The sequence below is a fragment of the Pogona vitticeps genome, chromosome 2 (genome assembly GCF_051106095.1).
Source record: "Pogona vitticeps strain Pit_001003342236 chromosome 2, PviZW2.1, whole genome shotgun sequence".
Taxonomy (NCBI): domain Eukaryota; kingdom Metazoa; phylum Chordata; class Lepidosauria; order Squamata; family Agamidae; genus Pogona; species Pogona vitticeps.
Genome location: NC_135784.1, coordinates 8,464,415 through 8,477,836, shown reverse-complemented (window position 1 = coordinate 8,477,836; position 13,422 = coordinate 8,464,415). Strand labels below are relative to the sequence as shown.

Below are 13,422 nucleotides of genomic sequence, written 5' to 3'. Positions count from 1 at the left end.
TCACATGAGTTCGATATTACGTCGGCTGGTCTTCTGACCTTGCAGCACAGAGGCTTCAGCAGTTTAACCACATCGCCACCACGTCCCTTACATGGACTCCTTTCCATCATAAGAATATTATACTCTGGCACAACATACTGATTAATACTTTCGTATCTTATTTAAAAAAAGTTAAGCATGAAAATTCTAAATTGTACGAGGCTGTGGCTTTCCTTGACTTAAAAGCAACTTTCGATTCAGAAGCCACTGGCAATGGTGCGGCTAAAAAATATTGTAAATAAATAAATAAAATAAATAGACAGAGAGTTTTTTTGGAAAAACTTGGAAATATGGGCATAGATAAAAGACTCCTTTCCCTCATAAGAATCACTCTGGCACAACATGCCAAGTTCGTGCCTCTTGGAAAGGTGAGTTAACTAATCAATTTCCAACCAACAAGGGAGTGAAGCAAGGCTGCATTCTTGCTGTAACCCTATTCAACCTATTTACAAATGACCCAGCCTCCTTTCTAGCCAGTGTGGAGGGTCATCCACCAAGGGCCTCTTCTCTTTGTCTTCCTCCTCCTCTTCCTCTTTCTTCCTCCTCTCTTTCTCCTCTTCCTCCTCCTTTCTTCTTTCTCTTCTTCTCTCTTCCTCTTCCGCTTCTTCTCCTCTCTCCTCTTCCTCCTCTTCTTCCCCTCTTCCTCTTCCTCCTCCTCCTCTCTTCATCCTCTTCCTTTTCTTCCTCCTTTGCTTATTCTCCTCTCTTCCTCTTCCTCCTCCTCTTCTCTGGCTTCTGCAGGTCCCACCAAGGGCAGGTGAGGAAAAGAGAGGGGGTGAGGGGGTGTGGTCTCGCTTGAAAGGGAGGAGAGGGGGAAGGGGCAGAGGGTGGAGTCTAGACCCTAGGCCTCCAGGCCCCGCCCCTCTGCCAACGGCCACTTTCCCTCCAGCAAAGCGCGCATGTGCAGAGTAAGGTTGGGCCCCTGTGAAGGGAAGGCGGGAAAGACGCTCAGGGCCGCCGTCTGGTGTTCGCTCTCATCCACGTTGTTGAGTATCCGCAGAGAGGATCCCCCTTGCCGATGGCACTCCTCCCCCCTCCCTTTGCCTCCCCCTTGAAGAAAATCGCACCCCTCCCCACAAGCTTTTGAGCCCATTAGCCGCCTGGGAGAGGAGGTTGGAGTGAAGAGTGGGGGTTATGGATGGGGGTCTCCTGCAAATGAGGGGAGGGGTTCCTCTCTGGGGAGCTTCAGAAGGGAGGGGGGCCCAAGATCCTACCCTTGGAGACCATGGGGTGCCCCCCTCGTAACATACCCTCTTTGTGCAAGGCAGCAGGTTCCCCCCGGGTGCAAATTGGGCGGGGGGGGCAAAGTCATGCTTTTTTCTGTTAGGATACACCCCCCATGTCCGTTCCGTGAATCCTGCATCCTGCATCGACTGAAGGGTATAAAAATGGCAGGGGTGGGAGAGGCGAGAGGAAAGCACCCCCTTCAGAAGCCAAAATCAGGAGGCACCTTTTGGGTGGTTGGAAGTGTTAGAAGCCTCCCCCTTCCCCCCCAAAGGTCAGGAAAGCAAGTGTGGGTGGAGGGGAGGAAGAGTGGGGGTCCAGTTGGGGAGGGGGAGAAAGAAAAGGGAGAGGAGGAGGAAGAATGGAGAGGAGGCATGCTCTGCTTTGGCTCCCAATGCAGGGAAATGAAACAGACCCAGGGAAGGGGGAGGGATGAGAAAGGGAAATGGCCAAAGATGATCCCAGGGGATCCACTTGGGGGGGGGAATATTGAAGGATGGGGGCTGCTCCTTTGTGGGGGGGCAGGAAAGAGCCTCAGGCAGGAGGCCAGCTCTGATTGGATTCTTTAGAAGGTGGAGGCAGCTCCTTTCTTTGGGCAGGAAATAACCATGAAAAGTCATTTTGAACATTAACAGATTCATTCAGAGAATCCACAATGACTTCTATAGGTTCAAAACAACTTAGATCAGGCAAGTGTACCTCAGTGTCGGGTAACGACATTTTAAAGATAGAATTGTCCGGTGTTACTGCAGAGCTGGACCAAAACGTTCTTCATCCCTTTGTTTCCGCTCCTCACGCTTCTTGCGGCACCAATTGTGCCACAACGCAGGTGAGGTAACGAATCTCCCTCAGGTGGTGGTTGATTGAAGGAGGTGTCCGGCTGAATCCTCCTCCTCCAGTGACCCCTGTCCCCTCAGGGAAACCCCCACAGTCCATTCTGACATCTCGGTAACCATCACGCCTCCCTTTGGGGCTAGACCGGGCAGCAGTCCTCCAACCTTCAGGTTGGGGAAATCTTGTAATAGATGGCGTGCTTTCTCATACTAAGTTTCTCCTTTTCATCTCCTCTCCTGGTACTCTGAATACTCTCATCCCTTCCTCCTCCCTTTTATCCTCCTGCCTTCCTTTCCCTTTCCTTCTTCCACTTAACAAATTTCTGTCTTCATCCCATTCTCCTCATTTCCTTTAGTAGTCATTCGTTCTGTTTCCTCTCTCCATCCCTCTTTTACTGATTCTTTTATTTGAGGAGATGACGCACTCATCACCTTCCTCAGGACCTACTCCTCCTTGACACCAGCTGTCTCTATTTAGCTTTCAACGAGAAAGGTCGTTCAATGGGGGGCGGCACTGGGCCGAAACCACAGCAGGACAGGGGGCTCCCCAACCGACCGACTGACCAGCTTCAGGTGAGGTGGCTTTTTCCTCTGAGACAGAGATTTGAACCCAGGTCTCCCGAGTCTCCGTCCTGCCCACATTTCTCTGGGGTGCTGAAGAGGGCTCTTGAGCCCACCCCATAATGAGAAAACACTCCCGGGGGGGGGGGAGGTTCATACCTTTTTTAAAAAATGTATACCTGTCCCATTTAGAAACCACTACTCTGGGAGGACTCCAGAAAATAACAAAAATTCTACAAAATGAACAATGATTATGCAATCAACCCTTTGTGTCGTCACCCACCCTTTGACCCCTGGCTCTCCATTTATTTTTTATTTTATGTCTGCATAGAACATAGGACACTAAGCTAAAAGATGAATTCAGCTAATTATGGGCTGAACAGAGCAACTATCAGGTGGATCCAGAGTTGGGTAGAGAATTGTACTATTGACGTTCTTAATTCCTAATTCACTGTCAAACTGGGAGGTGGTAACTGTGAAGGCAGGAGAAGAAGGGGACGACAGAGGACAAGATGGTTGGACAGTGCCATCGAAGCCATGAATTTGGCCCAGCTCTGGGAGGCAGTGGAAGACAGGAGGGCCTGGCATGCTCTGGTCCATGGGGTCACGAAGAGTCGGACACAACTAAACGACTAAACAACAAACAACAACTGTGAAGGAGGAGTAGAAAATAGAGAGAGAGATGCGATTGAGCTTTCCCCCCCCCCGCAGATAAAAGTGGTGCAGAAAGAGGAAAAGAAAAAAGGATTGATTGTGGAGGGACATAATGAGAAGGAATTAATGGAGAAAGGAGTACAGGTGGAATTCTACTTGAGCACTGTCCTTTTCCTTCTATGAAACTCCCCTTGCAGAGTTCTGTGCCAGCGTGGCCTCACTCAGCCAGCCCCATCTCTAGGTCCTGCGGGGAATGCGCTGGGCAATGGGGCTGCGAGAGGTCCCTCTGCCTCCCCATCCGTAGGGACCGCAAGGAAAGGTGTTATGTGGGATACCCAGAAAGGGCGAGAGGCTTCCTCCTCCCCCCCCCCGTCCAACATGCTCACCAAGGCATTCACCACACACACACCCCTGCAAGGGCAGCCTCCAGTTGCTCTCCTTCTGGGATACTGGGGGCCATTTATTTAGAGGGGTAATCCTATGTGTGTGCGCGTGTGGATCTGCGTCCCAGCATGCAAAGCCCTGCAGAAGTCTTCTGTAAAGGCTACGGCTCCTCAGTGTACGGTTGCGCTTCCGTGGGAATGTGAGCGTGGAGGGAGAGAAGTCTTGGTTCCCCCTCCATCATCCCTTTGGAATGGATGAGCATCATCTTCATAGAATACCCTCTCTGAGCATGGCACCGTGGAAAGGCATCATCCACCTCATCGTCTGCCGAGACGCTTCCCTTCTCCATTTTCTCTCTCTTTCTCACTCCTTCCCTCCAAGAGATGTCTCGGCTGGCAGGCAATCTTCCCCCTTTTCGCCCTCCATGGCCCTCCCCTGGTGGAAGAGCTCTGTCCCAGCGTGGCCTGGACTCAGCCCCCCCACTCCCCTCTATGGGTCAAGAGGCCCCCAAACACACACACACACACACACACACAGAAACGATATTCCCCCCCCCCCGAGCCTCCACGACCCCAGGAGAGGAGCTGGAGGTCAAGCTCATAGGCAGGGAAGGCCTCAGAGGGCAGGGGAGCTTCTCCCCCCCAAAAGGCCCTAGAGAGATGTGGGGGGAGCAAAGCAGGAGGCCCCCGACGATCCCTCCCCGCCCCCCCAGGCAGAGTCAGCCTCGGGTTCCCCCTTGGGAAGGGGGGGCTGCTCCCTCCCTGAGAGGAGGGCCCTACAATTCACCCACCCTAAATCTCAGGGTCCCCCAAAGCCCACCCTGGTCTTTCCCCTCTTCTCCCTCCTTCTCTCAGCCCCCCTCCCTCCATGGTGCTTTCCAAACAGGAACCGGAAGAGGGAATCTGTGCTCCTGGCCCCTCTTCCCGCCGCGCCACCTCTATGGTCTCAGGCGGATGCTCTTCCCAAAGAAGGAGGACTCCTCTCGTGAGTTTCCCACTTGATTCACTCCGGCTGCTACTCCTTGGGGAGGCGGGGGGGGGGAAGAGCCGAATAAGGGACTCCCCAAGGAGAGAGGAGGGGGGTCTCCTCCGGGCAATCTGGACCGGAAACCTGTTTCTCCCTTTGTTTGCATGGCAGGCTCCGGCTTGCAAGGGAAGGGCTTCTGCCTCCCCCCCCCCGCTTTCCTCCTTTGTGTGTAGGGGGGGGCAATATTCAGATAGGGTTGAGATCCTGCCCGGGAAAGAACCCACATTCTCCCCATCACTTGGGCAAAGCGGGGGGGGGGCAAGGAATCTAGGGTTACCAAAGCACTGGCACACCATGTGGCGGTAACAATCACCCCTGATTCATGAGCCAAGCATGCACCCTGCACGAAGTAAGCGCATGATCACCACTTTACTCTAAGTAAGCCGATCATTAACAACACTGCACCAAAACCTGACCAATCCTTGTCTTACACCTGTCCTAGGTTGATTATAAATAAACCTCTCCCACTATCGGGAGGGCAGAACAATTCCTTCCCCCATGCTTGTCTCCGCGTCTTTCTTCATCCCTTGACAAAGGGATCCCCACAAAGGAATGCGGCCAAAATCAGGACTAAGTCTGGGGGAGGAGGTGGGGGGGGCTGCCTAAGGTGTTAGCAGGGGATCCCAGGAAGGGGGAGTGTCAGGCGGGTGGGGACGGAGGGAGGGGGAGCGGATCCCGGCGACTCGCCTGGAGACCGAGCTTCGCTTCTGCCCCCCCTCTGCCTCCCTCCTGTTGGATGAAGAGGATCTGAAAATTGGGCGAGGGGGTAGGGAGATCAAGCTCCCCCTCCCTTCCTTCTTTCCTTCCCACGAATACTTCCTGGACCGGAGGGTGTGTGGAGAGGAAGGCAGTCTGTCAGACCCCCCCCCACCTTTTGTTTACTTCTGAAGCCAAAATCAGGAGGAGCCTGGGGAGAGAGGAAGAGGAGAGGTGATGAAGGGAGGAGAAGAAAGTGGAGGGGGGGGCACCGATTGCCCTGGGTCCCAATGCAGGGAAGTGAAATAGGCGTGGGGGGGGAGAGAAAGGGGAAATGGCTGAAGAAGATCCTGGGGAATCTACTGGGGGAGATCTGGGCAAAGTGCGGCCTGAGGCCACATACGGCCCGCGAGCCCCTCCTGTCCCGCCTCTAGGGAATTTTGAATATCAAAACCATTTATAGCTTTTTGTCTAAAGTTGATCAGTTGCTTATCTTTAAAATACTGCAAAAAACTTCTTTAGTGTTTGTGAGGATTAACAAGTTTAAAATAAAAACAATCATAACATCACTGTTTCATTTTATTTTGAAGTAAAGTTGGTTCGGCCCCCCAAACACAGCTCAGATTTTTCATGTGGCCCCCCCTATAGAAATTAATTGCCCACGCCTGCACTGGGGGGGCGAAGGACCCAAGGCGGCTCATCCTTCATTCTCTTTCTTTCCGTTCTCCCTCTTCTCTTTTCATCCCTGTCTTTCTATTACCTTCCCCCCCCCCCGCTCTTGGAAGAAAGGACAGACAGACTGATGTTCCTCCACAAGATGTAAGAAAAGAACAAAGGAGCTTTACTGCTGTTTCCTTTGTCCAAGAAGCCTCTTGACTTATTTTTTTCTTCTTCTGTTATCCAAAGGAGGGCCTGAGATGGAGCTGGCAACTCTTGGCTTTTCTTTCGAGCAAAAGTGAAGAATCCAACTCCAGAGTCCTCCAGCATTTTGCAAAGCAGGTGAGAGCTAAACCTTCCTCCCTGTCTTCATCCTTCCAGCCTTTTTCCCTCCCTCCCTCCCTCCCTCCCTCCCTCCCTCCCTTTTCTTTCTTTCTTTCTTTCTTTCTTTCTTTCTTTCTTTCTTTCTTTCTTTCTTTCTTTCTTTCTTTCTTTCTTTCTTTCTTTCTTTCTTTCTTTCTTTCTTTCTTTCTTTCTTTCTTTCTTTCTTTCTTTCTTTCTTTCTTTCTGCCAGGAGCACCACTGTACAATTAACAACATGCAATATTTGTAAAGATTGGACCAGAATGTTAGATAATTTATGTTCACTAGTAAGCAACATCAAGAGTAAGTTCGAAGAGAAACCCTCAATACACATTTATGGGTGGACTTCTGTACGTATGTGTTTCCTTTACTTATTCCTTTACTTATTCCTCTACTTATTCTGTACTGCTTCTGTTAAATCCACAGCTGATGGTACCACAGAAATCATAGAATTAGTGGAGTTGAAGGAGGCCTACAAGGCCCTGCAGAGGCAGTGGAAGACAGGAGGGCTTGGCATGCTCTGGCCATGTCATCACAAAGAGTTGGACATGACTTCACAACTAAGAAACAACAACAAGGCCATCAAGTCCAACCCCCTGCTCAAGGCAGAAATAACATCAAAGCATATATTCAAGTTTTCCTTGAATGCTTGCACTGTTGTAGCACTCAAGAATTGTTACCAGTCACTCACCTAAAGAGGAGTTTGTTCCTCCATTGTTTAAAGCAAAAGTCACAGATGGAGAAAAAGAGGACCTGATTGACTAAAAACCTAAGATTTAAATCTTCAATCATTTTTAATGTGGGTGGACATCAACTTATATGGTTGATGACCACACGGTTATGAGCTATAGATTGCAATTTTAAAGCGAACCCTTTCTGACCTTATGATGGGAAATACATTTTTGCCACTTGAAATTAAGGAGTGTGATTTTCTTAATCATAACTGGACGGATGCCTTTTGTTATAGACATTAGGAGTAATAGGATAGTTTAGGTAAGAATTCGTGTGTGAGAGAAGACTCCAAAGAGAATACTCCCTGGAAAAGACGCTGATGTTAGGAAAGTGTGAAGGCAAGAGGAGAAGGGGACGACAGAGGATTAGATGGCTGGACGGTGTCACCGAAGCGAACAACATGAATTTGACCCAACTCCGGGAGGCGGAAGACAGGAGGGCCTGGCGTGCTCTGGTCCATGGGGTGACAAAGAGTCGGACACAACTAAACAAGTGTGTGAGTTGGTAGCCACTCGTTCAATAAAGATTTAAAACCAATATCCTTGTTGGTTTTCCAGGCGGAAGTATATTGGTTTAGCGACTTTAGGGAGATGGTGCCTTTGGACATACAGTATTGGATTTAAGGGGAACTGTGCTATTCCATAGAAGGCCGACCGCCGAAGAGTTGATGCTTTTGAATTATGGTGCTGGAGGAGACTCTTGAGAGTCCTCTGGACTGCAAGGAGAACAAACCTATCAATTCTAAAGGAAATTAAGCCTGAGTGGTCACTGGAAGGACAGATCCTGAAGTTGAGGCTCCAATACTTTGACCATCTGATGAGAAGAGAGGACTCCGGGAGGCAGTGGAAGACAGGACGGCCTTGCGTGCTCTGGTCTATGGGGTCACGAAGAGTCAGACATGACAAAACGACTAAACAACAACGTGCCATTCCATGATCATGATCTCAAATAAACTATCTGCTTTAGTGGAGAGCTCTGAGGTTAATTATCTGCTCTTCATTTTTGTGACATTCTGAGTTTTCAGTGTAGCACAGAAGCCTTGTCCACCACACGCAATCTTGCTTCTTCTGGCCTCCCATCAGAGCAGTCAAAAACATCCTTCAAATCTCTGCTCAGAAGGGAAACAGATCCTTACCTGGAGAGACCACGTTCCCAGAAATCTCGTGTCGTGGTGCACAGCCCGGATTCCAAAGACCTCACTCTCTCCGTTTTCAGAGGGAGTGCAACATGCTTTATGTTTTAGACATTAGGGATAATAGGATAGATTAGGTAAGAATTAGTGTGTGAGTTGGTAGCCCCACATTCTATAAAGACTTAAAACCCCTAGAGCATGTCTTTGCAGTGGTGGAAAACATGGATCGGGTGAAGGGGATCCACATGAATCCATACAATTTTGATGTAAGATCATTCCCCCAACCAATGTTCAACCATAGGTCCCATCTCTGCTCACAGAGGACCAGAGGGAAAGCAGGGGGGGTTCCCCCCCCCAGGCACAGGCCTCTCCAGCGGTTCAAAAACAAGCATCTGAAGTCCGGATCCTCCTGGAGGGGGGTCTCCGGAGGATCCTGCTTCGAAATTGGGGGGCAATTTCGAAGCAGGATCCTCCCAAGACCCCCTCCTCCCCCGTCTCTTGGCCAGCACATCAGTCAAGAGAGGAAGGCGGGGGGGGTTGCTCTTGGTGGGGGAGGAGAAAATGGGGATGGGGTGTGTGGGGGCTCTTTCTCCAGCTGAGGGAGGGACAGGAAGGAGAGCAGAGGAGGGGGGCTGGGAATCTGGGGGGGCATGGGGGAGCTGAGGTTCCCCCCCACGAGCTCTCCCACCTCTTTTTTTACATGAACACAAAAGGCCCCCTCTTCTCCCCCTTTCTGTTTAGTTTTTTTTTTTTTTTGGCAATTTCACAACCACACACCCCTCCCCCCTTGCATTCATTCATTCCTGCTTCAAAGGGGGAAAGGTCTGTGATTCTTCTCCACCTGAGGAAGGAAGAGAAAGGGGGCGGAGGAAGAGAGGCTGGGAATCTGGGGGAGGGGGAGAGCTGAGGATCATTCCCCCCCCGTGTGGGATGATCTCCCCCTTCTGCCCCCACTTTTCCTCACCGGATGAATTCTCCTCTCCCTCTTTTTTGCAGTAAGATAAAAGGCCCCCCTCCTCTTATCCCCCCTTTTGTTTTTGTTTTTTGCAATTTCACCCCCCACCCTCCCCCTTTCATTCATTCATTCTTTGCGGCTTCAAAGCTTCGTGGGGAGGGGGGAAGAACCTAGAGCTAGGAAAGGGGGAGGTGGGTCGGGAAATACCCTACTGGCCTCTCTTTCCCTCCCCCCCCCACAAGTCTCTATGGTCGGCGGAGGAACATTTTGCCCCCCCTTTGCAGGGAAGCCTTGTGGGTTTTGCACCCTCAGGACCTGGAAGGAGGTGGGGGAGGGATCAGATGGGGGGAGGGGGGAAGAGATGGGGTTGCAAAATAGGGGGGAGAGAGTGTGACAAACCCAGACCTACTGGGATCTGCCACACTTAACTAAGCTGCCACCAACCATTCCCTATAGGATGTCACACAGACCAGGGATGGATTTTTAAACAAATAAAAGAACAAGGTTTATTTAAATACAACACACAGGGAAAATAAAATAATCAGGTGAATAAGATTTAGTAACGTGGCTTAGTTTCCCTCATACATGCATACAGTTTGGTTCACACAGAACCCTTAACTTGAAGCACAGACCCTGAACCTATCAGTTCTGGCTAACCATTCAGACACCTGAACCTATCAGGTTGGTACTCTGACACACAGTAGTACCCTGTCTGACACACAGACTCCCACACCAGCTTCTTCTTCCCAGCTGCTGCTTCTTCACATCCCAGCGTCTCCCCACTTCACCACACAGGCTTCACATATATATACAGTACAGCCCCTCCTCCTGATGTCCCGCCTTCCACTCCCCATAGGATGGAACTTTCCCTCCAAACCCATGACAGACAGGTAACATCAGTGCTGTATGTAACACCTCCCCTCTTTATAAGTTGTTTTGTAGGGGGAAAGCTAAGGTGCTTTTTCCCAAAAAAACAACCTGGATAAAACACACAACAACAGTTATACATACCATATCATACTTACTTATACTTACATTCTAAGTTAACCATAGCAATTAGGCATTTAAACATTTACCATATACATTACATCAATTTACCTTTATTCATACAAACCAAGTTCAAAAAACAGGTACATTTAACTTTTTGTCATCAATATATATATAGTCCATGTTTCTTTCGTCGTCTTCATTCTTCAGGTCTTCTTGACAAGGCGTCAGCAACACAGTTCACTGACCCTCTGACCACCTTCACTTCAAAGTCATAGTCCTGTAGATTTAAAGCCCACCTCATAAGTTTGCTATTGTGGGTTTTCATTGTCTTTAACCATTGCAGTGGTGAATGGTCAGTGCACAGAACAAAATGTCTTCCCCAGATGTAAGGCTTGGCCTTCTGGATCGCGTAGACTATGGCCAAACACTCCTTCTCCACGGTTGCCAAATGTCTCTCACCTTTTTGAAGTTTCCTACTCAGGTAGGACACTGGATGCTGGTCACCATTCTCATCCTCCTGGCACAGAACTGCTCCTACCCCGCTGTTAGACGCATCGGTGTAGATGATGAACTCCCGGTCGAAGTCTGGAGCACGCAGCACTGGATAGTTGATTAACGCCTCCTTCAACCTCTGGAACGCCGCCTCACAGTCGCTGGTCCACGGGATGCGGTCATCAGCCTTCTTCCTCGTCAGATCAGTCAGCGGAGCCGCAATCTCGCTAAACCTCGGGATGAACTTTCTGTAGTAGCCCACCAACCCAAGAAATGATTTGACTTTTTTCTTGGTGTTGGGTCTGGGCCAATCACGAACAGCTTCTATTTTGGCCTCCAGGGGTTTTATCACTCCTCCCCCTACCATGTGACCCAAGTCTTTTGTTTCTGGGATACCCAGCTGCAGTTTGCTCTTTTTGCAGGGCCTAGGCCAAAGCACTTCCTCCCCTGGATTAAAGTGCCTCTCCCTGCCTTCCTGGTCATCCCAATCTTTCTTTCTGACCTTTGGAGCTTGCAGGGTCTCTGCTGCTAGCTCTAGGTTTCTCTTTAGGTCATTCCTTAAGGTGTCTATGTATGTCACCACGTCTTGTGGGTCATCCTGGGTGATCTGCTCCCAATTTTGTTTGATCAAATCAAGGGGCCCTTTCACCCTTCTCCCAAATAAAAGTTCAAACGGACTGAACCCGGTACTGGCTTGTGGCACTGATCGATAAGCAAACAAAAGGGATTGCAGCTTCTGGTCCCAATTGTTTGGATTCTCTGCCAAGTAAGCCCTAATCATGCGCATTAGAGTCCCATTGAACTTCTCAGTTAACCCATTACTTTCAGGATGATAGGCAGTGGTTTCCTTGTGCTTAATTCCACAGATTTGCCATAAGCGTTTCATGAGCTTTGTTGTGAACGATGCGCCCAAATCTGTGATTATTTCTGAGGCAAATCCCATCCTGGACATATACCCCACCAAGGCATCTGCCACTGTGTTAGTTTCAATGTTAGTCAAGGGTATGGCTTCAGGGTACCTCGTGGCATGGTCCACAATGGTGAGAATGAACCTGTTCCCCCTCTTTGTGGCCTTGGGCAAAGGTCCCACAATATCCACCCCTATGCATTTGAACGGAGTGTCAATCACAGGCAAAGGGCACAACTTTGCTTTGGTCCTGTCGCGGCTATTCCCCTGCCTTTGACACACATCACATTGTTTACAGAACTCCCTGATCTGCTTCCCTATGTCAGGCCAGTAAAAATTCTGTGTGATTCTCTGCTGTGTTTTGTTCACCCCTAAGTGTGCAGCAAACATGTCAGAGTGCCCCCTTTGTAAGATCATGAGGCGATACTTTTCAGGTACCACCAGCTGACTTCTGGTCCCATCTCCCCCTTTTGAGATATTCCTCAGGGTCTCTCTATATAAAACCCCCTTTTTCTCCAGAAATCTCACTGGGGTTTCAGGTGTTAGCTGGGCGTCAGTCACCTGTTCAAAACACTTCTGGAGAGTGGCGTCTGCCTTTTGCTCTTGTCCAAATCGGCTGTCTGTGGTCAAGGTTTCCACCACAGCTTCTGAACTCCCCCCACCTGCTTCCGCCTCTGGCTCATCATTACCCCCCTGAACTGTCCCCGTGGTGGCTTGTGAACATGTAATCACTAGCACCCGTTTCACATGTTCAGCCAGGTCATTTCCCACGAGCACGGCTGCTGGCAGAGTCGATGAAATCGCTAGCCGCCAAACTCCCCTCCAGCCTTGAAAGTTGACAGGTACCTCCGCGACTGGCAGAGAGATCACCTGCCCCTCAATCCCTGCCACCTTCATGCTCTCATTTGGGATTACATACTCCCTAGGAATAATATCTGGATGGCACAGGGTCACCTGAGAACAAGTGTCCCGCAGCCCCCGATACTGACGGTCAAGTATTCCTACGTCCACCCCTGCTGTCTCAAACAACTGGGAATCTGTTCTCACCAACAGGCAGCGCCTGACCTCTACAAGAGGACCATTTTCCTCAGCCTGATCAGCAGATGTACTTGTTCCAGATTGAGTAGCCATGGCAACAGGCTCCCTCAGTGACAAGGAGCTTTGCTCTTTCTGGACACAGAACACAGCTTTTGGCTTGGTTCCACTCAAATCATGAGGCAAACCTCCCTTTAGCTGCTTCCACCTCTCACACCCTGAGATTAGGTGGCCCTTTCCCTGACAGAAATAACATTTTCTGCTGTACTTGGAGTCCTTCTCATCTGGTTTTGGTTTTCCCTCCAAAATCTGGTTCCTGGACTGGCTCTGCCCAGAAGTTTTATCAACAAAATGGCCGCCCATTTTTGGCGGGCTCTGAACTAACCCTTTGGAGTACTTAGGGTCCCATGTTTCCCTCATGTTTTCTTCAGAATAATTCAGGTTTTGACGTTGTGCCTTAACCTGTGTGCCTTCTTTTGGTTTCTTTTCTAGCTCCTTTTGCTTAGCCTCAAACTCAGCCCTGATCTGTAAAATTTCTTCCTCAGCCCTAGCTTTTATCTCTTTTACTTTTTCTTCAGTCTTATCTCTGATTTCCTTTAACTTAATGTCTTTTTGCTGATTATATTTTTCCAAATCTTGCTCACTTTGTCTGGCCTGAGCCTCATACTTTTCTCTTTCCGCAATTTCTTCAACTGATAAGTTGTTATTTTTCTTATTTAGGAATGCTAATTCTAATTGTGCC

At 49.6% G+C, this 13,422-nt stretch overlaps 1 protein-coding gene across 2 annotated transcripts in view; it reads left to right on the top strand.

Annotated features, from left to right (window-relative positions):
- Positions 1-4,448: 4,448 nt before the first annotated feature.
- The window catches only part of LOC110070298 (uncharacterized), a 28,778-nt gene continuing 19,804 nt past the window's right edge, over positions 4,449-13,422 (top strand). Inside the window, exons 1-3 of one of the 2 annotated variants that reach the window (XR_013542539.1) lie at positions 4,449-4,679; positions 6,324-6,416; positions 6,864-8,495. The gene's annotated coding sequence lies outside the window, so the exon portion shown is untranslated. Of the gene's footprint in view, positions 4,680-6,323; positions 6,417-6,863; positions 8,496-13,422 lie in introns of those variants that run through there. The other variant, XM_078387912.1, reaches the window with a different exon arrangement.